At 43.8% G+C, this 24,826-nt stretch overlaps 1 long non-coding RNA gene across 3 annotated transcripts in view; it reads left to right on the plus strand.

Annotated features, from left to right (window-relative positions):
- Nucleotides 1-3,903: 3,903 nt before the first annotated feature.
- Nucleotides 3,904-24,826, plus strand: part of LOC142056248 (uncharacterized) — an 82,924-nt gene continuing 62,001 nt past the window's right edge. The window contains exons 1-3 of one of the 3 annotated variants that reach the window (XR_012660270.1): nt 3,904-3,984; nt 4,743-4,872; nt 14,666-14,739. This is a non-coding gene — a long non-coding RNA (uncharacterized LOC142056248). Of the gene's footprint in view, nt 3,985-4,323; nt 4,873-14,665; nt 14,740-24,826 lie in introns of those variants that run through there. The other 2 variants (XR_012660269.1, XR_012660271.1) reach the window with 2 other exon arrangements.

Raw genomic sequence — 24,826 nt, forward strand, 5'->3', positions numbered from 1 at the left:
ATTCATTCTTTCAAAAGGATTGTGCTGGCAATACTGTATTTTTTTGTTCCCCAAGGGATAACCTCAGAGCTTTTCTTTCAAAACTACTTTGCCCAGTTTAGACATCTCTTAGAAAAACTAAATGAGAAGGAATTTGTAAGAAAAATTAATGATCTGCCACATAATTTTTCACAACTTTGTACACGGATGGAGTGGGTTTGTAGAATTACAGAATTGCAGTGACTAATAATAGTAATAAAGTGTCTGATTGTATTGTGTGGTTAAAGATAGTCATAATACTCTCATTGTCTTTGCCATTTTCCCACTCATTGCTGTGACATCAGCCCATCCCAGACCATCACATCATGCTCATGGCTGTGTCTTTGTTGATAAATAATGAGTCATTATATGCTCTGCTCTGAGTTGTACAGCTGTATTGCCCAATTTTCCTTTCTTCGTAATGAAATCCCCCTTTGCAAGGATTTAGTATGCCTTTAAAACAGCAAAGTTTAACTGGTGACAAATATGCATTTCAGCAGGAGGGATGTATGAAATAAGGTTCTTTCCGGATGTTTGACACCTGAGGTAGGCCCACCTACAGTAACTTATGCATTTTTATTAATGACAAAACACCACCACCAGTTTGTATTGGTGGCACAATCCACCACATACCGAAGCCATGATTTCCATGGATTGTCCCTGTATGGCACATTTGATCCAAAGACCCAAAGAGCCCTGCTGCCACACAGGCATCAAAACTCTGCATGAACTATTTGGATGTTTACATGTAAACAGATACACAGGGAAGCTCCATGATTTCTCCACCAACACCAAACTGATTTAGTAACACTGAAATCAAAGCTTTTGCACTTCAGCATGCTGCTACCCACACAGCACACTCAGGAAGCTCTCCTAAAAAACTTGACATGAAATCTAAAACAGATACCAAAATGTATTAAAAAGTGCAAGAAATAATTGTAATGTTTTCCAAAAATTCAAAAATACTTATGCACCCTGTGCTCTGACACCGAGAATGCTGAAGAAGTACCATGAACAGCTTGGCACTCTAAATAGCTGATTTGCATGGTTGGGAGGTAGTTGTTTCCTTTAGTTTTCATTTCAGAGTATGACCAAGCACGTGGCATAGCAAACTTCCAGCTCTGCAGGCCTGCTGAACTAATACGAGTTTCTTATCAACAGCCAACGTGCAATCCAGCATAACTACTTTATACAGAAGAGGCGCAGGAGGGAAGATCTGAAGGTATAACAAATCCTCAGGGAGGTAGGACATGTGATGTGTTTGGTTTTCTTTCCTCCATTTTAATCAGTTATTTTGCAACTCACCTTTGCAAAGTGTGACAGATCAGGTGGCCCAGGGAGCGGCAGCAAGTGTTCATGGATAAAGGAGGGACAGCTGAAAACCAGAACAAAACATGTGGTCCCTGCTCACGTCTCCATGCCCTCTCTTTGCTTTCTCTAGTTTGAGGGCCTCAAACCCCAGCCCATCAGCTGCCAGATGTAAGCTGCACATAGACAGGGGTCTGATGTGAACAAACCCTTGGCCAAAATCTTGGCCATAGGTCTTGCTCTGCTGGTGAACACCCGTGGGGCTGCAGCTGTGTCCCTCAATGGCTTTCCACCCAGCTTTCCCCATCTGTAAGCATGGAGGTGTAATACCCATCCCATGAGCGTGATGTAAGATGGTCAGGTAACGCACGGGGGTGCTGCTATCAAGGAATATCTACCCTTGCAAAATGCTGCATACTGGTGTTCAGGGGTGGTTGAGTGGGGGTGGTTTATTGATGCCCATCACCTTGCTAGCAGAGCCTGCGTGTCGCGTTGAGCGTGCCCTTCCTTGTGATCTGGCCTGCAGTGCCTCCTCACGCACACCTCTTCCCTACTTGACCCAAAGTGATCTAGGAAAGCCCCGTCTTGAATGTCTCCCAGAAGGATCTTGAGTGAAGCGTTCTCACCCCTGCCTGTTCGTCATGAGCTAGCCTGGGGCTGGTGCCAGGGTGCCACTTTCAACTTGCCAACAAACCTCCTGCAGAAATTAAGATGTTTTGACTGCGACAAACCAAGGTATTTCACAGCAAAACAACTCTGTTGGCTGCTTGTGTGCCTGTTGCTTTTTTCCCCGTATCAGAGTCCCCTCCTTTGGGTTTCTGGGGGCTGGGGGGCACCACAAAGCCCTGTTCGTGGTGCATCAGGGATGGCAAACCTATGGAAAGGCACCCCCTATTCCCTAGGGTCCCCATTTAAAAACCTTTCTCATGCAGAAGAGGGAGTGGGTTTGGGCAAACAGAGAAGTGGCCCTGCAGCCAGGCATGGGAGATGAGCTGACTGTCCATTCGCTGCCTCTCTCTCTGTTCCTTCTGATGTATATTTGGGTGGAGTGATCGCAAATTTGATTTGTTAAATAGGTTTAAAAAAATGTAAATGATAATTATAAAATTCCACGAGTCTTTTTTTTCCATGATAAATTTTATGTAGGTGGCAGTTAAAATAAGTGATTACCCCATAAATACCATTTTATTAGCCTAGTCAACGGTGTAGCCTCTGCTGTTCTGAGATTTTTATCTTGGAAAAGGGAGGGAAAAATCCTTTCCCGTGGATTTATGTTGCTGTAGTGGTGGCTGCTGCTGCTCATTACTTGCTGAGTAATTTGGGGGGAACATATTCTTCTAAGGCTGGCAGCCACGGGTGAGTGAGCATGGATGCTGGTGGGGGCTGGACACCGTGTGCCCATGCAGGCACCGACTGTGCCCTGGCCGGTGGTGGCCTCAGACAGCACATCAAGTGCTCCAGCTGATGCTTTTGGGGTAACAACCTCATGTTTTCCACAGCCAGTCACTCCTGTACACAAGCTCCTTCCTCCTCCAGCAGCAATGGCCGGGCAGGCCAGGACCCTACCAACATCCTCATCGCTAAGTTGGAGAGAGATGGGTTTGGTGGCTGGACTATTTGATGGACAAGGAATTGGCTGGATGGCTGCGTCCAAAGACTTGCGGTCAATGGCTCAATGTCCAAATGGAGATCAGTAACAAGGGATGGCCCTCAGAGGTCCATGTGGGGACTGATACCATTCAATATCTTTATTAATGCCATGGATGTTGACATAGATATGACGTGGGATTGTGTGCTCCCTCAGCAAGTCTGCAGATGACAGCAAGCTGAGTGGCGCAACTGATTTTCTTGTGGGAAGAGATGCCATCCAGAGGGATCTTGACAGGTTTGGACCTCATGAAGTTCAACATGGCCAAGGGAAACCTTATTGCGGCCTTTCACTGTGTAAAGGGGGGCTTTAAAGACATGGGGAGAGACTTTTTACCAAGGCCTGTAGTTGCAGGACAAGGGGCAACGGTTTTAATTTTAGATTGGAAGTAAGGAAGAAATGCCTTACAATGAGGGTGGTGAGGCACTGGAACAGGTTGCCCAGAGAGGCTGCAGATGCCCAATCCCTGGAAGTGCTTGAGGCCAGGTTGGATGGGGGCTTTGAGCAAGCTGGTGTAGTGGAAGGTGTCCCTGCTCACTGCAAGGGGTTGAAGTAGATGATCTGCAAAGGTCCCTTCCCCCCCGCGCCATTCTGTGATGGGAGCCCTCGAATTTCAATTAAAAAACCGTTAAAGACTAAACCAAACACAACCCTCCTCCGATTTCCGAGCAAGGGGCCGCGGGGGCTGTCCCCGCAGGCAACCCGCAACGCCGCTGCCGCCACGGGGGGCCCGGCCACGCCGCCGCCGCCCCCAGCTCGGGGTCCCCGCTCCCCCCGCCCGGGCTCCCCGGCCCCGCGGCCCCGCCACCCCGGCCCCGCGGCCCGGCCGGCGGCAGCGCCGCCGGGGCGCTGCGGGCGGGGCGGCAGGGGGCGCTGTGGCCCCGCCGTTGCGGCGGCGCGGGGGCGGCGGGAGCGTTGATCCTAATTGGAGCCGACGCGCGGCTCCTCCATAATCCTCCGACATCCCCCCGCCGGCTTGTAATTTCTGGGCGGGCGCTGCCGCCGGCTCCGTAAGGGGCCCGCCGCCGCCGGGGCAGGTGTTGCCGCCGGGCGGGTCGCGCCGCGCCGCGCTGTGTGGTGCCGCCGCGGCTCCCAGCCTCCCCGCCGCGGGGGGCCTGGCGGCCATGTTGTCCCCTGGCGCGGCGGCGCTGGAGCGGCCGGCGGGTGGCGGCTGGAGCGGCCGCGATCCCCGGCGGCGTGACGAAGCAAAACGGTGCGGGGAAGGCACCCGCCGGCCTGGGAGGGGTTAATAATTAAGCATTAAACGTTCCTTTATATCCTTAATGGGCGCGCGTAGCTCAGGCGTTGCGCGTGCGAGCGTTGGTGTCGCTCCCGTAGAGGCGGGAGATGGCGGAGCTGCCAAGCAAGGAGCTCCCGGCCCCCCCGACAAAGCCCGGCCTCCCTCCGCGCCTCCCGGCCGTGGCTCCCCGCGTTCTGCTCCCGCAGCCGGCCCGGCCGGTTGCCCCACGGCGCTGCCCTCCCTGGGAGCCGGTCCTTGTCCTCAGCGAGGGGTTGTGGCACCCCAGGTGGCACGTGGCTGAACTCGGGGCGCCACAGGAGCCTTTCTTAAATAGACTGAAGGCCGGTCATACCCTGCTCGGTGCCTCGCAGGCTAGTTGTGCTCCTGTGCTGTTTTGAAGTCAATATTTTGCTGGAGAGACTGGCTGGGCAGCATTTGAAGGAAAAGTACAGAGCAACTGGGTCAGGCCCTAAACCCGCATTTGCGTAGGTACCAGTACTTCCAGTAATAATGGGAGTGACTTTTCAGGCTGCGTTGGAGCTCTTCCTTTGGCATCGGCAAGGAGTTGCGGAGTTCAGCATGGCTGCTGGTCAGTAGAGGAAGCTGCAAAGTGCCCCCTCTTCGCAGCCATTGCATCTGTCCGGGGCCTGTCTGAGAGGTAGAGATTTTTGCTCTATGCACAGCGAAGGGTTTATGTTGATTTTGCTCCTGGGCTGTGCGGGGCCCCTGGACCTTGCACAACTTAAGTGCCAGGGCCAATGCAACATGTGTGTGTGTCTTGGGGCACGGGACAGGGATACCAGAGGCTACTGGGTCCCGGTTCCAGGCTGGTATTAACAGATAAGCACTATCTGCCTCTGTATTTGTGTAGATACTAATTTTTTTCCTCTCTATGTGAGCATACAAATGAGTCTTGCTAGGGCCTGCATGGTTCTGCAGGTTTGCCAGAAGTGGGAATGTGAATTGTGCAAGCTCAGTCTTAAAGGTTTGGACTCTACGGTTGTTTCCACCCTCGTTTTAAACAGATGTAAATCTAGAGTTTGCTGAAGGAAGAGTTATGCAGCACAAAACCATTGTGCATGTCTGTGAACAGGTACAGCTGACTGTCAGAGAAATAAAAATAATGAAGTAGCAGTGAATAAGCCAGGCACCTTACTTTCAGCCATAATAAGCAGAGTTTCTGAGAAGCAGATGTTCTTCTCCCTCTTGCAAGTGCTGGTCTCTAGCTGAACGTGGCTGAGAAAGGCAGTGACGTCCCCGAAGCCTGTGTGAGGCATGAATGTATATACAGGCTGTAACAGAGGCAGAGTCCCTGCAATATGATTCTTACATGCAGAATTACAATATTAGATACACTGCCAGATGTGTTATAGACGTGGATTGGCTTTACAGGAAGCTACCTTTACATGTCTTCTCATGTGTTCCATAAGCTATTAAAGCAAGATTAATGGATGTATTCTTCTGCCGCTTTGTTCTCTCAGGCAGATTTATATCCCTAGGTGGGTCCTGTAAGCACTGGTGCCATACATTACACCTCCTGCTGATTGCTAGTGCCATAGTGTAACATGTAAAAGGCTCTTTTAGTCCTTTACAATAGGTAGTAGTGCCATTTTCAACAGGACTGGGCAGCTCTACTGCCCAGGGTATTGTGTAATAGTGGGATGGATGAAGGTTCCTCCTGTCTTTTCACTTTAACATGCTACCTGATCCCAGAAAATAGATGTGTACTGAACTGGGACAATGCTTCTCTGACCTTTCATGTGCTCAGAACAAGCATGAGGAGAAACTCTACCTAGTCTACCCCTCTGTTTCTGCATTTGGACTTCAGGTAAACCTGGCCTCTGAGAATACTCCATTCTCAAATGCTTCTGTTTTTTTCTTGTGGCCACCTAGGAAAGACTGTTTATTTTATGCTTTAAAGAGGTTTGCTTTACAGGAGTTTCTAACTGTTTGCTGTATTTAAATAGCTTTTCTGTTTCTTCGCATTGACTTTCTTCCCCGTGTAATACCTGTGTGCTTTCTTCTCTGGTATCTCACAGTCACCTAGAATGGAAAGCAAGGATGTATTTATTTATCTTTGCTGTTACACTGTCAGAGAACATCCTGTATTCCCCAACAAGAATTTTATTTTTCCTTTTTGTGTGTTTACTATTGGATCTTCACTTGTGCTCCCAGCCCCTGCACATTTTAATACCTTTTTAGCTATTCTCTTTTCAAAATCCATCAGGTTTTCGTTTCCTCCCCCCAGCCCCTGCCTGTACCTTCTGGAGTTCTTTCTGAATTTCTTCTTTTTCATTCTGTGGCTGTTTGAAGTCCTGGTTCTGCTTTGTCATTGTGTCTTCCAGCTCCTTCATGGTGGCTGTCAGGTTCCTCTTCACAGCTTCACTTTTTAGCCATTCTCCTCCTGTGCAAAGCTGCTGGTAAACTTTGAAAGAGCTTGCTGTCTCTTCTAGTTGTGCTTCTAGGATGTTCAGTTTGCCCACACCTTTTCAGTTTGGAGCTGAGTATTACCCAGAGTTGGTCACAAGGCTTTTTATTCTTCTTTTGAATGTTTGCACTTGCAAATGCTGAACAAGCCGAGTGTCATCCTGGGAATGGTACGTCTTCTGTAGTGTTGCTGCTCAGGAGTATGGGCTCATACTCCTCTGTCGTTTATGCGAGTGCTGCAGTGGTTTCTGTATTCAGTAATTGTGTCTTTCTGTAGCTTTAGTAATTTGTCCCTTAAAGCCTTGGCTGTCTAGGGAATGTTAAACAACAATTTGCATTGTGGTCTTGTGATCCAAGGCAGCAAACTCTTCTGTGGATAGTAGTTGGTAGAATATAGCATAAATATTGGCCAGTGCCTTGTTCTGCATGTAACATGGGCTGGGAGGAAAGAGGTTTAAATAAGCATTTACCTGTGTCCTGCTGTCTTCAACAGTGACTTACATAAAGTCTGGGGGACTGGACTTTATGATTCGGGATTGAGCTGGAGACTTCTGAATATCTCTCTCTCTTGTCATTCTAAGCGTATTTTGTTCCAGTTCTGTATATATATACTTATGTATCTGTTTCTTCTAGTAAATGGTATTGCTTATATTTACAGCGGCAGTTCTACAGACTTCTGAATTTTTTCCTTTTTGTCCTTCTGAGCGAATTTCATTCTAATTTTGGTGTGTGTATTTATGTAGCAGAGGGTACCTCTTCATATTTACCAAAGCCAGTTCAGCTGTAGAAGCTCGTTCTGTGGAAGTAAAGGAGCCAGCTACCAACCCAAACAGTCCTCACAGAGCTGTTGGATAACCGATAACCAGCATGGCTTAAACCCAAGTGTGCTCACGCCAGCCATGCATGTAAGTAACAAGTTACACAAGCTTGTGGGAACGCACTGGTGGTATCTCATCGACTTTGCAGTCACCAGTGGAATCCATCTGTACCTTTCATTTCACAAAGGCTCTACAGCAGGAGGGAAAAAGAATTCAGCTTCTGAGTGAAGAACTGTGGCTGTGGTTTTACTTACAGGAGAACAAAACAAAGGGGTCAGTAGTTATGGTGAGTAAGTGAGGCTGCTAGTCTGTCCTTCAAAGGATGGTATTTGGTCCTCTTCTCCCTTCATGGGAAAAAAACTCAGCAATCGGATTTTTCATCTGTAGTGATTGAGTAGATCGGTTTTCTTACTTGAAAACTTGGTTCTTTCTTCTTAAAAATCTGGTCACTAGATCTCTCTGGTTCAGACTGTACAGTCCTTCCTACAGCTAGACTTCAGCAAAATGTTTTTAAGTAGTAGGTTTGCTGAAGAAGACAAATTTTCCAGGGAGACCAGATCTACTTTGGTGTGATATGAAATTTGGTGAAGGTTTATTAAAAAAAAAACCCCAACCCAAAATCAAAGAAAGGGAAGAAAGGAAAGGTTTAAAAAAACTATTTAATTTTGTGGGCATTTTTTCCTTTTCAGGTCAAAAACAGAACAGAGGATTTACTACTTTAAAGACAAACATTTTCCCCCCCCTTTTTTTTTCTTAGCTAGACCACCCACCTTAGCTTTATTTTAAGTAAATTCAACTGAAATTTTTTCTGCCCATGATTGTTTTTTGTTTGGCTGTTGAACCAGGTAATCCAATATTTGCACCGCTCTCCCTCGAGCTGCACATAGAGGTAATGCTGTCATTATGACAGGTAGACCTCAGGAGATAACGCTGAAGCACGGGGTCTCCTAGCAGAAGCTCCCTGGCCTTTAAATGTTCACTCTCAGATCTTCAGGATTTCCCTGCAGACTTCTGGACTATGTTATATTAGAGGGGGTTGAAGTGTCGAGGGGGTCTATACTTTCCCGAAGGAAGGCAGAGGAAAAATGGTATTCTGCAACAGGGCATGGAGTTCCTGAACTGTTCATGAGTATTTTTCCCCTAGGGGAAGATAAGGCTTCTAGTGCTAAATGGTAGCATTTACTCCTATATATATTTGAAATTTATTTTCTTTTTAGTTTATGGGGTTTTTAAAAATTGTTTTGAAAACATGGTGACATACATAATTCTTTCTTGCTATTGGTTCTTGCTTAGGTCAATGTACCTTGCTCTGTTTGTACAAAAATATTTGTTCCTAATTAAACTCACCTTCTTCTGCTTGTAGCAAAACATCTTGGGCTCATAAAAACTGCCTGACCCATGAAGCTGTCTGCTTGGACAGACAGCTTTTGCAGATCACTCAGTTTGCATGTGGAAATTCAAAGTTTTTCCTGTCTGGCTTAGGTGGTTAGTAGTATAAAATTTCTAAGAAAATGCTCACTGTTATAAGCAGCTGTAGGTTTTGTGCTTGTGAAACCTATTTACACAAATATTATAAGCCACCAAAGTCTCCACCCAAATCTGCCACAGTTACTCAGATCTTCCAACAATTACAATCTAATTAGACCCGGCATTCAAAGTTGCCTCCAGCGTTTGAAACAAAAGTAATTTAGCGGTAATAAAAGTGGTGGATTGACAGCTCTGGAGGCTGAAATCAGCTTATCTGCAAAACATACCCAGGGTGGAAAAGAGCTACAAGAATCACCACAGTGACTGTCTGAAGGGCTTGACCCCTTGCCTTGAAATGACAGCCTCCAAGGGATGAACATATGGGTAATTTTCTACAGGTCCCTCTACTGCCACTGCCAAGAGTGCTGCTAATTACTGACAATAATTAGTATATTGTCTGTGGCATGAATACTTTTCCACTAGGAAAAACACCTGATTCATTGTGTGATAACAATCAAATGCCCATCATGTAGCGATGGTGTTTATGAAGTTAAGAATTATTCTGAATTTGAACCGCAGCCTGTGAGGTGAAAGGCTTTATCCTATTACCAGTCCCCTGAATCACTCAGTCTATGGTGTGTGAGGCACAGGGCTCTGATTACCAATTCATTTCATAAAGGCCAACCATTTAAAATTCTCTCAAACTAGCAGATGCTCGAGGAATGAAAAAGCACCTGGACACTGGACAAATATCTTTTTCTTCTTCTGGGTTAATTTAAAACTAACATTCTTTCCCCTGACAAATGAGACTTTCAATCAGTGTTGAGCTGTTGCTGCAGAAGGATAACCCGTCTTTGCTTAATTGACATATGGGATTCTTCCAGTTCCAGAGGTGGAAGTCATGGTTAGGGTGAAGAGCACTTGAAAAAATAAGCTGCTTCATGTTACCAGTCAGTAAGAGGAATCATTTGGATTTGATGTGGAGAAAAGAATAGGCGACCCACCCGCTTCAGTTTCTCGTGGTGTTGCTGGATTCTTTTATTGCTCTGCTTATAAGCACAGGCAGAAACAAGAAATACTTTTTCTTTTTTCCTTTCTCTCTTCAATGTCTCTCTCTCCTCTTTCCTCAATCCATTGGTTTCTGTGCTCTGAAATACTGAACTGTAACATAGGAAGGACCACCAGTGACTTCTGGAATCTGACAGCTCTTAGCTTTCCTCCGGATGCTGAGTTAACATATGCCTTACTGTGGCAGGCAAACCTTAATTCAGTTGGCAGTAGGATTACAGCAGGTATATTTACCCTCAAGAACACTCATTTTCCGTATGTAATTATCTCCTCATCTGCTGAGTCAGGAGGAAAATCAAAATTATCCTCTGTTTTAGATTATGTTTTCCTAGGACTGACATGAGAATTCTGGGTGACATTCTCGAAAGCATCCAATTTATATAGGATCAAAAGACTCTGGCTTTCAGGGGATCATCTGCTCCTCGGATGTATTAGGGGCATTAGAAAACAGTACCTTTGGTTTCTAACGTTGGAGATGGAGGCATAGATAGAAGATTGCTGCCTTCATTGCCGTCAGTATAGGGTAAGATCATAATTTATGTTTTCAGGTGAGGCTTTGAAAATGACCATCTTGTATGTTCTAACTGGAAACCAAGTTGCCCATGGGTCTTGTTTCAAAAGAGTATGAGTTTGCACTAATTCAACTGTATTTTTTTTTTTTTGCCCCTCTGCAATGTTTTGGTTTTTTTTTTTGCCAGCCACAATCCACTCCAGAGGAGGAAGAAGAAGGTTGGGGGTTTTGTGTGTGTGTGTGTGTGTGTGTGTGTGTGTGTGTGTGTGTGAAAAGAGCTTTTAATTTACACTGGGGGTGGCTGGGATTGTGTTCTTCTTTTCTGCAACATTCCTGTGTTGGATTCACAACAAAATCAACACAAAACCTGCTAATTACTATTCCCTATTTGAACACTGGGTATAAGCAAGACACTTTTCTGCCACCTTCATCAGTCTATTCCACTTAGCCTACAAGCAGGTTCAGACAGAGGCTGTCTCTCATTCCAGAATTATGCATGCCTCCAATATCCATCCTTAATGATCTAGAAATACTACGCTTATCCCACTCACTAGCCAAGGCTGATGGGGAGCAGTTGTACCTAGTGATACGCACTGCAGGTCCTTTTCTCATCCAGTTCTGTTCCCTCATCTCTATTCGAGAAAAGCAGAATTTCCTCGATATAACCATGTCTGTGAGCATCTATGACAGCCAGCAGCCTGTCTTCTCATCTCTGACTGCATGTAGCTATATCAGCAATTTGGCCCAGCATCTAACCCAACACCTCCTGAATCTCACCAAAATAACAATACAGATGGAGTAAGATATGTAAGATAACAATACAGATGGAAGCATTTAAGTTAGTATATGGTTTGTAGAGTAGTTTGGGATCCTGTGGATTGATAAATGCTGTGTAAGTTTAAAGGACTATTTTGTCTCATGCTCACATAAACTTACATTCCTTGGCTCTGCGTTTTGTGGTGTGGATTAAGTTATAGCAGGTCTGTTTGGAACACCCATTGAGGCTGAACAGTGGTGTGTCTTCTGCTTCGTTGTTTAATATTAGATGCTTTATTATGGGAATTTAAATAAAACTTGACCTAAACAAGGCAGGCCTTCCTGCTATTTTTAGAATGTTATGTCATATCCCATGTCTGTGTTTCACAGACCAGCGTGTAATTAATGATGTGTGTCCTTCCTTGCCTTGTTAATTGATGCACAAGCTTTTGGGAGGTATGTATCATTATCTAATGTAATCATGCAGGAATGTGAAAAGCAGAAAAGGGAAGAAAAGAAAAAAAATCCACATGCCTTGATGTCTTATCACAGTTGAAGCGGGAGGTGGGGGGGGTGGGTTGCCCTAGCAAGTTCAGAACTGGACTGCCTCACAGTATTGCCAGGATCCACAAGCTTTGAAGAGTCCCTGGCTCCAAATGCCTCCATGATCCTGTTTAGAGAAGTTGTTTTAAATGTGTCTTTTCCTTCTGTTGCCTCTTGCCCTGGCACCTGGCAAGAGGGCAGAGGAGCCTCTCCCTCCATTTTCTGCTCAGTGATCTCCATCTCCCTGTCGTTCGCTTTCAGGTTGGAGGCAGGTGTGCGGGAGACAGTAGGTTCCTTTAATCCCTATTAAGAACAGCAGATCACAGTAGCCCCTCTGGCCTTGTTCCCTATGACTATGAACTAGCTTTAGCAGCACAGAGATTTAACCTTTCTAGTGGAAATGTAGTGCCGGTCAAAGGTCTGCACTCCATCTTTTAGGACAGTTTCTTAGCCGTGTGAAGTTAATCGTGAGGCTGTGTCCATTCCAAGTCACAGATTTTGGCAGAAGGCTTGTGCTACAGACTCACCTTTCTGCAACTGTGCTGTCTTCCCTGGGAGACATCCTGAAGAGTAAAGCCACAAACTCTGGCAGAGGTGCAGAGCAGGCCTCTGGCCCCTCTTGCATGCTCATGTTCTCACCAGCCTCCTCTTCCCACCACCTACGTGGTGACCAGTGGGAGAGAACAAGCAGCTCTGGGGTGCACTGTGAGCTCTGTGGGGATAATAAGCAGCTCTGTGCCTCTCTGTTACCTTTAAAACCTACCTGATGCAGTCTGTCAGCTGTTTCAGGTCCTGTCTGAGACCACAGACGAGGATGAGCCAAGGTGCCTGTGCTACACAGCGCTCTGGCTGTGCCCCCGCCAGTGCATGCAGCAGATAGGAAGGGCTGATAGGGAATAGCCAGTCGCTCCTTCAGCTGTTGCTCCCCAGTTTTGTTCCTCCATCTTTAGTTAATTTAGATTATACCTAAAGTGCGTCCACAACTACGTTTAAGCAAAAGCAGTTGCCATAGTAACACTAGAGATTTTCTAAATGCAGTCTATGATGTAAACAACTAAAATGACTGTCACCCCAAATAGTTGTTTATTTCTTCTGTGTAGTTTACTGGGTATTTAAATCTGTTGTAGCACACACAGATTTACCACTTCTAAGTATAACTTGGAGGAGTAACACATTTTTTCTTATTGCTTCCATTTCAGCAGATCTGTTTCCATGTCAACAGCTCACATTGATAAAGAATTGACATTCTGACTGCATTTGGCAGTGTAGGCTACAAGGTGACAATTAAAATAAATCAATGTTTCTAATGATGCTGATGTTAAAACCGTGCCAAAATACTGGGATTCCCATGCGCAGTAGCCAGAGATTGGTTCTTGAATCTGCAGAGAGTGAGGCAGGAATTCTCATGAGAACAGACTTTCTTTGCAAGGTTTTCAAGCCTTCCTGCTGACAGATGCAGAAAGACTGGGAAAGCAGACTCTCTCTTACAGGAAAACGCACCTAGCACTCTGTGTGTGCGCGCGCACATGTGTGTTTGCTTTGGCTCATCCACTTCTAATCTAGGTGAGGTCTAGAAAGGCATAAAGCATGCAATAAAAAATAGAACACAATTCTTGGACTAAAAACCTGTTTTGAGTCAAGTTTCTGGCAAAAATTGTGGAGCAGGAGGGCTTAATTAACCCCCCCCCCCTTCAACTCCTGATTTCCTTGTAGTGATTATATGTATTGAAATTACTGAGGGACAAGAAACACAGAAGGGCATTTTTTAAGCTTGCAAGCCTGTTCAACAAAGACCCGCACTTCAAATTGTGTATTTGGGGGATGAAAGTGGACTGCTTTTCTCTGTCTGCGTGAGCAGCATATAGATACACAATTGCCACAGTTGAGGTGTCATCAATGTGTTTGTTTTCCCTTAGTGCCTAGAGGGGCTAAGATCAGTGGCCCACTGTATCAAGCACCCTGTTTACACCGGATGGGAGAGGCGGACAGAATCCACAAGAATTCCCAGACTAAGCAGACAGCAAACAGGGAAAGGAGAAAAAATGTTATTCCCATTTTACAGGGACACAGAGGGATTAAAAGGAGTTTTTCAAAGCTGCAGATAGGAGTGGTGGCTTCCAGGTGATGCAAGCTCCCTACCTGCAGTTTGGATGCTAGAAAATCGCTTATCTGTCATTTGCTCAGGGTCATACTGGAGTCTCGAGGCAGATGTGGAAATTCAGCTCAGCGCTCCTGAATTGAAATATGCTCACCTTCAAGGGTGAGCAAAGTTTGGGAATAGATTTCCATGGAGGCATTCAGCTGTCTGAAGGCTCTCTGCCTAGCTTGAAGTAGGTTTGAATCTATAATTTCGGTTGCATTTGGGGACCATACATACCTCCTAATGTTAGGCATCCAAGTGACATGTCTAGGGATCTTAGTTGCTGTGGGTTCTTTTGGTAGCCAGTGCAAAGGAATAGTTGTGTCCAAGCAACAGTTCAGATCACCTTCAGCAGGTGTCTAGCACTGCCTGATACTGCTTTGTGAATGTGTAAATTCACTTGTTATGTCTTTCATATCATGGGATCATACAGTTTTTGTGGTTTTGACAGGTCCACAAACTTACGTTGCCTAGTGAGACTTCTATTTTTAAATCAAATTCTTAGACATTATTTTAGAGAAAAGAAGCAGGAATGCTGGTAAAAGTGATGTGATTCCTGGTACCACTGAGGTGTACCAAAATGCGGTGAGTTTTCACGCTCATACATGTACACAAGAGCAAACTCCAAACCCCCCAAACCAATCGTTTGTGTAATGGAGAATGGAGATGAATATATCAAATCCCCCACATGTACTGATGGTAATGATAATTTTATTTCCAGATTGCTTTCTTCAGAGGATCTCTGAACACTTCAGAAGGACTAATGAATTATGCCTCACAGCAGCCCATAAGGTGGTAAGTATTATTACTGTATCCTGTAAATGTGAAAGAATTGTGGGACATTGATAAACAGAGAAATTGCCAAATCAGTCAAATCTGTGGCAAACAACTTTTCCCTGTAGAAAGATACCACTCTTTCTGACACAAGACAGGTACAATGTTTATATGTTTCAGAAAACAAGCCATTGCTGAATGACTTTAATTTGATTGCACAGGAGTGAGACACTTGTAGGGCGTATCCTGTGAATGTCACTGAGGTGCTATAACATAAAAAATAGATTGCAACGAAGAGGGGATGCGTAATCTCTGTTTGCTGGTCTTGAATATTGGCTGTAGCTGACAGTGGAACGGCAGCTGGTTAGATGGGTCTGTGCAGTAACGAGGGCTAAGAAGATGTAGTGCTCTCTGTTGAACCGTTGTTGGCCTTCCTTATCAGATTACCTCATCTCCTAGCTGCAGCGGTTGGCTATCTTTCAAGGAGGTATGTACAATATTGTTTTCCCCTGCCCTGAACTGGAGGTATGAAAGTAGCAGGGACTGTGAGAGTTGCTTCTCAGAGGTTTGGCTGAGTGAGGGGTCCTGTGAGGGGGTAACCTCCAGCGCCTGTGGGATATGGGTTTGGAGGGCACGAGGGTCGGGCAGGCATCTCTCCTAGTGCCACAGCTTCCAGTACCTGGCTCTGCCTGAGCTCTGGTGTCTCCTGTTGAAAGTCCTTTACCACAGGATTGTGGCTGCCAGCTCTTAAGCCAAGTTTCAGTGACTATAGCCATTGTTTCATGGAGACATGACTAGCCATATGGTAGTGCTGCTTCTACCCCGATTTTATTAGCTAAATTTAATTAACAGGCAATTATAATAACCAGACAGACAAATATAATAACCTACTGTCATGCTTCGTTGTAAATAATGGCTGTAGTAGCCACACCAATATTATTTGACTTAATAAGAATGTGTTTGACACATGCCATCGAGAATGAGATGAACATGATGACTAAGACAAACTGTATATTAGCATGTGGTCCCCGTTGTTCAAAAGCGCTGGAAACCCAGCCATAATCAATAACAGTAAAGTTCTGAAGAATGGATGTTCACAACCATTTATATACGAGTTAATGCAAACCAGAAGAAATGCATAACCAAATGCAGACAGGAGTTGAAGAAAAACTATAACTTAGTCCCAGAAATTCTGTACTAAAGGCCTAGACTTTAACAGGAGTAAACAAGACCCATTCCTAAGACAAGATTTCTGAGAAATCTTTGTGCAAAACAGAAGGAATATATAAGTGAAAGATGTCCAACGGTGTTTGGCTGTACTTGGATATAGCGTGAATGCCCTGAAATTGTTAACATAATTCTGTCCCAAATCTGAAACCAAACTTTGCTCTTGCCACCTAAGATTTCTTCTAAGCTTTGCTGAGATGCAGTTGTGGAACCACTAATTGAAAGAAAACCTTAATTCTAATAGTTGCACATGCCCTTTTGTCACTAGTTTTGTCCAACACTAGAAAGTGGAGGAGGAAAGAAATCAGTTATTTTACAGCCCTTCATGTGAAAAAAAAATGAGGTGGGAAATAATAAAAAATTTAGTTTTTCTAATAAATCAGATATATTAAGCTGTAGGCTTCTGCCCTTCTAAAATAAAAGGAAGCAAGAGATTGTCAGTGGCAAAAGTACTACCTTATGGGATTTTAATAGTATTGTAAAAACCATTCCCCTGCCTTTGGGATGATGTAGTGAAAATGCAAGGTGTTACTCACAGTTCTGCTTGGTCTAATGCAGTGTCTGAGTTGCCTTTTGTCATCAGTGGGGTGCGATTCCTGTGGAGTGAAACAATGCGTACAGCATGGACTAAAGTGCCTCAGAGCAGCTGTGTGCTGCCTTAGGCTGTACCTTAATGGTTAATAGGACCAATGAATGTGCACACTAACAACAGTGAACGCAGCCAGTTTAAGGATCAAGACCAAAGGTTGTTGTTCAGATAAGAGAAAGGAGAGGGTGAAAATATACAGGCGTGCAGGAGTACAGTGTTGTGAGCAGATTTAGGGCCTTGGCACAGGGAGAGGATTCTTCTCCCTCTGTTGTTACTTTGCAACAAAGGTTGGAACCTAAAACATAACATAACTAGAACACTGCTTCAAGCTTCCTTAAACTTTAAAGAGGCTCTCTTCTACTGGTGTGGGTTGGGCAGAGCAGAAGGAAAGTGTAGTAGCTAAGGCTTACTAGAAACTAGTGGAGCTTTCTGCCGGGGCACATGTTATTGAGCAGTCACTTTGTTACCTTTTAAAAGGACAGGCATGCCCCTCCTACTCTGTCCATGCTGGTGAAGACAGGTGTGCAGGCACAGAAACATGGTCCCAGAGAGGATGCTGCAATGATTCAGTGGTAGTAGTTTTTGACCAAAGCAGAGTGAAAGGGCATGCAGTGACACAAGTGATACCCCTGCCTACCTCTGCTGACCTGGATGTGCCAGGTACAGTTCAGTTCTTTTTCTAGTCCACAGCAGAGGAGCAACATAGCAAGTAATTTTCTGGCTGGTTGCTCCATTCACTCTCCTGTACCTGTAAGATGAAAAGCTGTTGCTACCGCAGGAAGAGTAGCAGTGGGTCTCTGGTGACAAGGTAAGCAGGTACCAGTGACTGGCAAGCGCATGCTGCAGCGAAAGGGGAGATGGCTGGGTGTCAGAATGTCTCACCTAGGTTCTGTGTCTGGATGTTGAAATGCTGATCCAGCATCCCAATGTACGTTGTGATTCTGGAAGAAAGTTACTCCATTTACTCCACAGCTTCCTGGAAGGGTTGCTGGGGTCAAAGACTGGCCTATAATTGGAGCTGTCAGCTCACTGTTAAATAGAGAGATGTAAAATACCTCCTTGCACATCATTTATTAACATCTAAAACCCGTCAGGGGACATATAAAACATTTCTCTTTTTGTAACATTTATAAACTACTGAGGAGCACAGACACATTCCCCTATATTAATTACCCTAATTTAGGCAATGTCCATGGAGGGCCTGTGAGCACAGCAGCTATGATTCCCCCCCCCCCCCCCCAGTTCTTTTATTTCTAGGCATTGAGGTTCCTGTGAGCCCATTCCAGCTGCAAATTCTCCTGGCATGAAGCAGGGTAATGCTGGAGAGTGAATGTATTTTCAGACCTTGTATACATGAGGGAGTTGCACTAAGATTACTGGTAAACCTACTTAGTTAAACCAATGCAAAATGTGACATGGACAGTCTTATTTCATCTGGTCGCTTCTTTTAGATTTGGATTAGGTTTGAAATCGAGTAAACCCCCATTTAACATCTTTAAATAAAGATGTATGAAGGCATTCGCATCAGTTTAGCTTGAATTGTTTCAGTCAGATTTAAATGAAACCGGTGAAAGTTTCTTGTACTGAGGTGACCTCAGTAAATACAAATTTCTGTCTCTCTTCTACAGGCCTGAGGGGTTGCAGCTCTTCTGGCTTTTCACAAGGCATAATTTTAGTCACCTATGCTAGGAGCCAGTGGGAATTATAAGCTCTGCCGGATCAGGGTAAATCAAGTGAGGGGCATTTAGTGGTCAAAGAAGGAACACGAAAGAAGGCAGCTTCACTTGTCTCTCTTGGTGAAAACAACCACAGTTGCTCCTTTGAACCTTTTCAGGCCTAGTATGCTGTGAATGGGGTGGGCCTGCCATAGATCCTCAGTGTCTTGTTGCTGTCAGGGTGTCCAAAGGGCATCTGACTGGGGAAGGGTCAGCCTGCAGCATCTTTAGATGGCAAATTCCCTTTAGAGCATTCACTCCTTTCTGCTGGGTTTTGATATTGGTACCTATGTGTGAGAGCAAGAAAATGGGCGGGTACCCTTGGGTTATTTCAGCCGGCTGATAAAAAGTAAGAAATGTGGCTACTTTCAGTTCATGGAATGTCTGCAGTGGGCAGTAGTGTGACGTTTGGAGAATAAAATAAATGTGTTACACTGAATGTCATCTTGAGTTTCCCCCATGAAATAATTTGAAGTGTTCCCCAGCTGCATGTGCTGAGCTGTGAGAATTGTTGCTGAAAGCACATAATGTGGTGTACACTTAATTTTAAATGACTCCACCATGGAGAAGTCTGTACGTGTTAGAGAATTGCTGTGCTTTTGAGTAGTACAGATCTCTGGTTTTCTTCATCAGAGGTGAATCCATATAAACGCTGCTTGTCACTTTCTTGCTATGCACTTGCCATGTCATCTGTGAATGTTTTAGTGAGTGTCCCAAATCAGTGACGGAAAAGCACTGAGAAGTATCTATAGAGTAGTAGGGTTCTTGGGCAGAGGGGAGCTGATTAGGTGCAGTGCCTGGAGGGGGATCCTTCTGCAGAGGTATTCCTCCCATTAGCTGCGCCACTAAGCCATATATCATAGCAGGGCTGAATTTTGTTTTTATCAATTCAGGAACAAGATCCTACATCTGTTCCTAATTACAGGTAGGGGTCTCAGAGGAGGTCTGAGTTACAGTGTATGTGCATATCAAAATGCATAGCTCTCATTACTTGAATGGGTAAATAATTTTATTCATCATCTGTGCAGGGACATAGGAAGCGTAGCCCAGGAGATGTTAACAATTAACTGTAATCTCGTTTGCATTACTGGCTATCAATATCTTCACCGCTTCTGCACAGGAGTTTAGTATTGACTATGTAAACCTTCTAAAAATGGGTTAACTTTTTTGTGTGAATTGGGCATTTACAAATATATTTCTATTTTTGTCAGATTGAATTTGCGTGGTATTTTTCTGTAGAGGATGTGTTTTTTATTGTTCTTTGCTTTCTTTTGGGGAATGAGGGATCAAGTGTCTTCTGTAAAAACTGGGCTACCACAGCTTATGACTGGCTTCCATTCAGCCACCACGCAGGACTGTTTCCTGTGTCTGAAACGGGTAATTTCTCTGGACCCAAAATTTTAGTTTTGGCAGAGTCAGTGTTGTTGCTTATCCTTTTGAGGGAAGCTGTCTCTGTGCCATGCTGTATACAGATTTTACAGTCCCATAAACGCAAGGATTTGTTCTTGGTTTTTTAAAGGACTTGCCCTCACTGTAGGGTTACTCTAGTTGCTTGCAAAAAAGTCAAATATAAGAAACTCACCAACCCATATTGATACAACTTATTGCTACAAATTCAAACAGACATGAGAGAAAAATAATGAGAACTGTAGCTATTTGCAAGCAAATACACTGTTATTCATATTTTTAACTTGAACTGGCTTAACTGAAGCATGCTGGTGCCTTTTACTGAAGTCATCTGCACAGTTGGAGAGTATAGGCAAAAACTTGAGTTAATACCACACACCAGATGCTAATATGTCTCCCTGTATAGCTTAACTACGACACTACAACATGGCTCTTTTCCCTGTAGTAATCCTCACTCAAGGGTTGTTAACTCAGGAGTATGTAACTGCTAGGAAACTTTTTTTTTTCCTGTGAGAAATTCCAGCTGTATCCCAGGCAGTGCAAAATACTGCTGACAGATTGGTTCTGCCCTCTGCTAATTGTGGTAGCAGAAGTGCTTTGATGGTTTGTACGTAAGGGGCTGGGAAATCCCTCTGAGAACCTTTACATGTGTGGTAATGTAAAATACGCTGCTGCTGTTACTTGAATTGCTAAGTTTGTTGAGGTGAGCAACAGTTACCTGCAAATGGGAACAGAAGAAAACCTGGTGATTTCAAACCAGTGCATTTAACTTGAATGCAGTACCAAGCACATTGTAGGAGTTATTAGTAAAGCAATCAGTTCAGAAGCAACTACAGCAATACAGGTGGTAAATAGATGGCAGCATGGATTTATTAAAAGTAAATCATACAAACTAACTTAATTTCTGTCTCTGATAGGATAAAAAGCTTAGTGGATAAGGTAAATCCACCAGAATAAGGTGGCTCCATGTCATGAACGTTTTTCATACAGTTCCATACAACAGTCTCATAAGAAAATTAGAAGCATGGCTAAGATATAATTTTTATAAAATAAGATGGATTGTAAGTCTTTTTGAGTGACAGTAAATATATATATGTCAAGGTATATCTAAAGTGCTTGTCACACAGGTGCTTATATATATATAAATAACTCAGTTTTGAGAGAGGAGGGAGTGTCTTTCAGGAATGAATTCTGACTCCGATACTAAGTTAATGTGCTTGTTTTCATTAATTGCTTTGATGGTAGGATTAAGACTTCGCTGATCATATGTATGAATAATATTAGTCTTGTTGGGACTGCAAATACCATGCAGAGAATAGTCATTAAAATATATCCTTCTCTGGACATGTCCCTGGTGTACGCCCTAGAGTCTCAGACAGGGAATATGTGCATAGCTGGGCCATTTCGGAATTTCTCTAGAAAGCAAAACTCCCTCTGTCCTTCTAGCTGAGGTCAAGATTTTTGCTTTATATCTGCAATTACATTAAAAGAAAAAAAAACCCAAACCTTGGAAAACTTACATTAAAAGAACATTAAGGTTATAAAGCCAACCATGGAGTAATTAGGAAATAATAGAATTCAAGTGGCCTGTATAATTTTATTTTAGCTTCCTAATCCATATGTATTATGAGGCAGTCTTTAATTCTAGGAATCCATACTATTTTTAACTCAGGATTCTCCTTTGGTAGCCCTCTGCATAGGAAGGAATTGCATGCAGACTGAGTTTTGTTTCATGCAATTTCATGAAAAATTCCTCAGAACTTAATTCCAGGGCAGTTTGCAGCCCACCGTTTCTAATGATATTCTTGCAAATCGGAGATGTGCATGCAGAAACGTGGATGCACTTCAGTGTAAGGTTTCAGAAGCACTAAGAAGCAGCATGCAGTTTTGAAGTGCAACAATGATGTAAGGAACCGGTGAAATCTAACATTTTTTTATAAATCAAATAAAACTTCAAAAATCCTTCCAAATTCAAGTTTCAGTGCAGATATTTTGTAATGTCTGTAATTAAAGTCGTAATATGTACACTGAATCTTTGTGTCTGAAGGTTTGCACTGTTGCCTTAGATGCATGACAATTAGGCATTTTCTGTTGGATGCTCTGGATAATACCATTAGATGCAAAATAATTAGGTGTTTTCATCTCATTAATATTCATTTTCATACATTTAAATGCCGTTCTTATAGCATTTGTTAATTAACATACATCTACAATGGTATATTCCTCTTCCCCATTCACCCGTTCTGACTAATTTAATGAGCTGACATATCAGATGACTTCTCTTACAGGATTCTGCTGTTGTATCTTTGGTGGGAACAAAGAAGTGGTTATCGTGCTGTTTGCGAGCGGTATTAGCGCAGCTATTTTTTCTCACAAAGAATCTGGGGCATGGAGAGTCTGTCCTCAGTGATGCTGTTGCAAAATAGAGGACTCCTCGCTGTCTATTTCCTTTTATTCATATTACTAAAACCTGCATCCCAGAAGCCAAGTCTGGGCCCTAATGTGTTTTTTGAATTGAAAGTGATACAGTTTGTACCCCTAAAAGTTTGTGTTTCGTGTGTCTCAGAGAGCAGAGTGCAGCCTGCAAACTGTAGTGAGGGACACACCAACATTAAAAAATATCCTTCCTCATTCTTGTAAGTAGGGCTAATTTAAAAGGTAAACGAAAATATTCTGGGGAGTTGAAGGAAATCCCTGTCTCCTGAAAATATCTGCAAGGAGGTGAAGTAGTAACTGAAATGCTGCTGTATAATTACACCTACTGGGGATATTCATTATGATTCTTGGGTTACTCTAGAGTCTGACTATTAGTATTAAGTTAGACAGCTTGCCTGTATATCGTACAAATATTTTAACCGACTGTGCACAGCACCTCCCACAGTAATGTCTGTGGTTTCAGTTCCTGTGTTGCCGGTGAAGTACAAATAATAATAATAATGATAGTAAACATACAGAAAATAAACATAGTTCCTTCTGTAGATTTAGCAGATAAGAGTTTTTGTGACAGTACACTACATTTTTTTGACTCTGGTTTCATCAAAAATTAAGGGGAAAACCTGTAAAATTCTTCATACTGATAAATCAAAAAGCAATCTCAGCAGTTAACAGATTATTCAAATTCAAATGGAGAAAACACACCTGGAGGGGAATTTTCAAAAAGGCTCAATGTCATCTTAATTCTGTTCCCACTGAAGTCAATGGGAGTTAAGCCAGTACAGAGCGTTCTTCAAAATCTTAACCCTAGGATCTGCATACCCATCTAGGTTCGATGAGGTTTATTCTTTAGGAGATTCCAAGTTATTAAAGAAGAGATTTTCAGTAGCACCTGGGGGATTTAGAAGCACAGTTCAATTAGTCTTTCACTGCAATTTGTGCTTCTAAATACCTGAGACAGGTTTGAAAATCTCGCGTTAAAACCCTTCTCAGCTGTTGGTTAAAGCCTCAGTGCACATGTCTATTCCGATAAAAATAGGATTCCAGTCTGAGGCACATGCAGAGTTTTGCGTGTGGTTAGATGGTACACCAGGAGAATAGGCTGTCACATTATCGTTAACTATAAATGAAGGGCACTGTCAAGTGAGGAACATTTGAACAACATTGCAAGTACTGCTGCCGTGGTCCTGTGGTGGGTTCTGCTTAATACCGAAGAGTCACATTCTGTGACCTGTGTTATACTGAGAGGCATGTAACTCCCTGAAGGTGCCACGAGGATAAGTTAGTATTCATTTCGAGCACGATGGAAGGATCTGGTGTCCCACTTTTTGGATTGGCATATCATTTAGGAGTGATGGATGTGGTTATACGTCAGTGAACAGGATTTACATGGGTTTAAATGGCTCCTTTTGACGTGGTTTTTATAAGTGTTACTGCAGCCACCCAACAAAACCCTGCCCTGCTAGTGCAATGACGATGATCAGATTTAGGTGTCTTGACAGCCCTCGCTTTTTCTGCTGGCAAGAAAAGACATATCCCTGCTTTCTCAAATTTCATGGAAGAGAAAACACAATTCCTTTTAAGTGTCTGGAAGAGAAAAGAGGAGAGAGATCTGTCAGTGTGCTAGAAACTGGGAGAGTTTCAGCCGTGGTTCTTAGGAGGAAGGGTTCAAAGCCCAGTGTTACTTCATTTGAGAGCAGCTTGGCTGGCAATGCTGAGTTAACCCCCTCACTGTTTGGAAGCTCCAGCTGTGACATGCCAGTGGTTCAGAGTTTGGTCTACCTTTTTTGCTCATAGGATGCAATGCATGTTTCACACAGAAATGGGCATATGCCTCTTCTTAGAGGTCAGATTCTGCTTCAGATACATCTGAGCACTCCTACTGTTGGAAACTAGTTGGATGACTACTGAGCAACATTACTGCCACAATGATGTTTTGTACCACACCAGCCCATCTCAGGACCTCTTGTGAAGGTGCCTTGCTCTACATTTTAAACTCTGCCACAGTGTAACTGAACAGGAATTTGGGGGTTGGGCAGGAGGAACTGCGAGTAAGGAATTGAGAAACGTTTTCCTTTAAAAAGGATGGCTAAAAAGGATACTAAATTTGAATCATTTTAGTGTGCAATACACCACACAAAAATGAAGAGGAAGCTTGTAATTTATTACAGGGGCTGTCCTAGTCATGCTAAAATTAAGCCGAACAGGACAGCCAGTCTTAGTCTTTACTTGGGTAAGCAGATGGGTGAAGGAGAGTAAGTCTGTTTTTGTACCATCCCTTCTTCTCAGCAAGCCTTGTACTCATGTTACGGGGAGGAGAAGCAGGAACATTACAGCAGCATACCTAAAGAAATGCCAGATGCTCTTCTCCTGAGAGCAAAGGGGGATGAAGTGGCAGGAAATGAAACGAGCCTCATCCTGACGAATGCAGGGAGGCAGCGAGCTCTGCAAAGCAGCGTGAAATAGATCCCTGCTCTGTGAAAGGAGGGAGTCTGGGAGGTGAAGTAGCTGTCATTCACACAACTCATGCCAGCCTATTCAAGGGACTACTGTGTTAGTCACTACAGAGTGAAGAATTACCATCTTCGTACACTATTGAACCTAAACCAAGCCCACTGGGGCCAAACTGTTTTAAGAGAGAGCATTTGGACTTGCGCTGGAAATAACAGTTAATAAGTGGCTCCAGAAGGTTCAGATTACATTAACAGTTGAGGTTTACTGTCTGACCAGGATATGT

This window comes from Phalacrocorax aristotelis, chromosome 4 (genome assembly GCF_949628215.1).
Source record: "Phalacrocorax aristotelis chromosome 4, bGulAri2.1, whole genome shotgun sequence".
Classification (NCBI taxonomy): domain Eukaryota; kingdom Metazoa; phylum Chordata; class Aves; order Suliformes; family Phalacrocoracidae; genus Phalacrocorax; species Phalacrocorax aristotelis.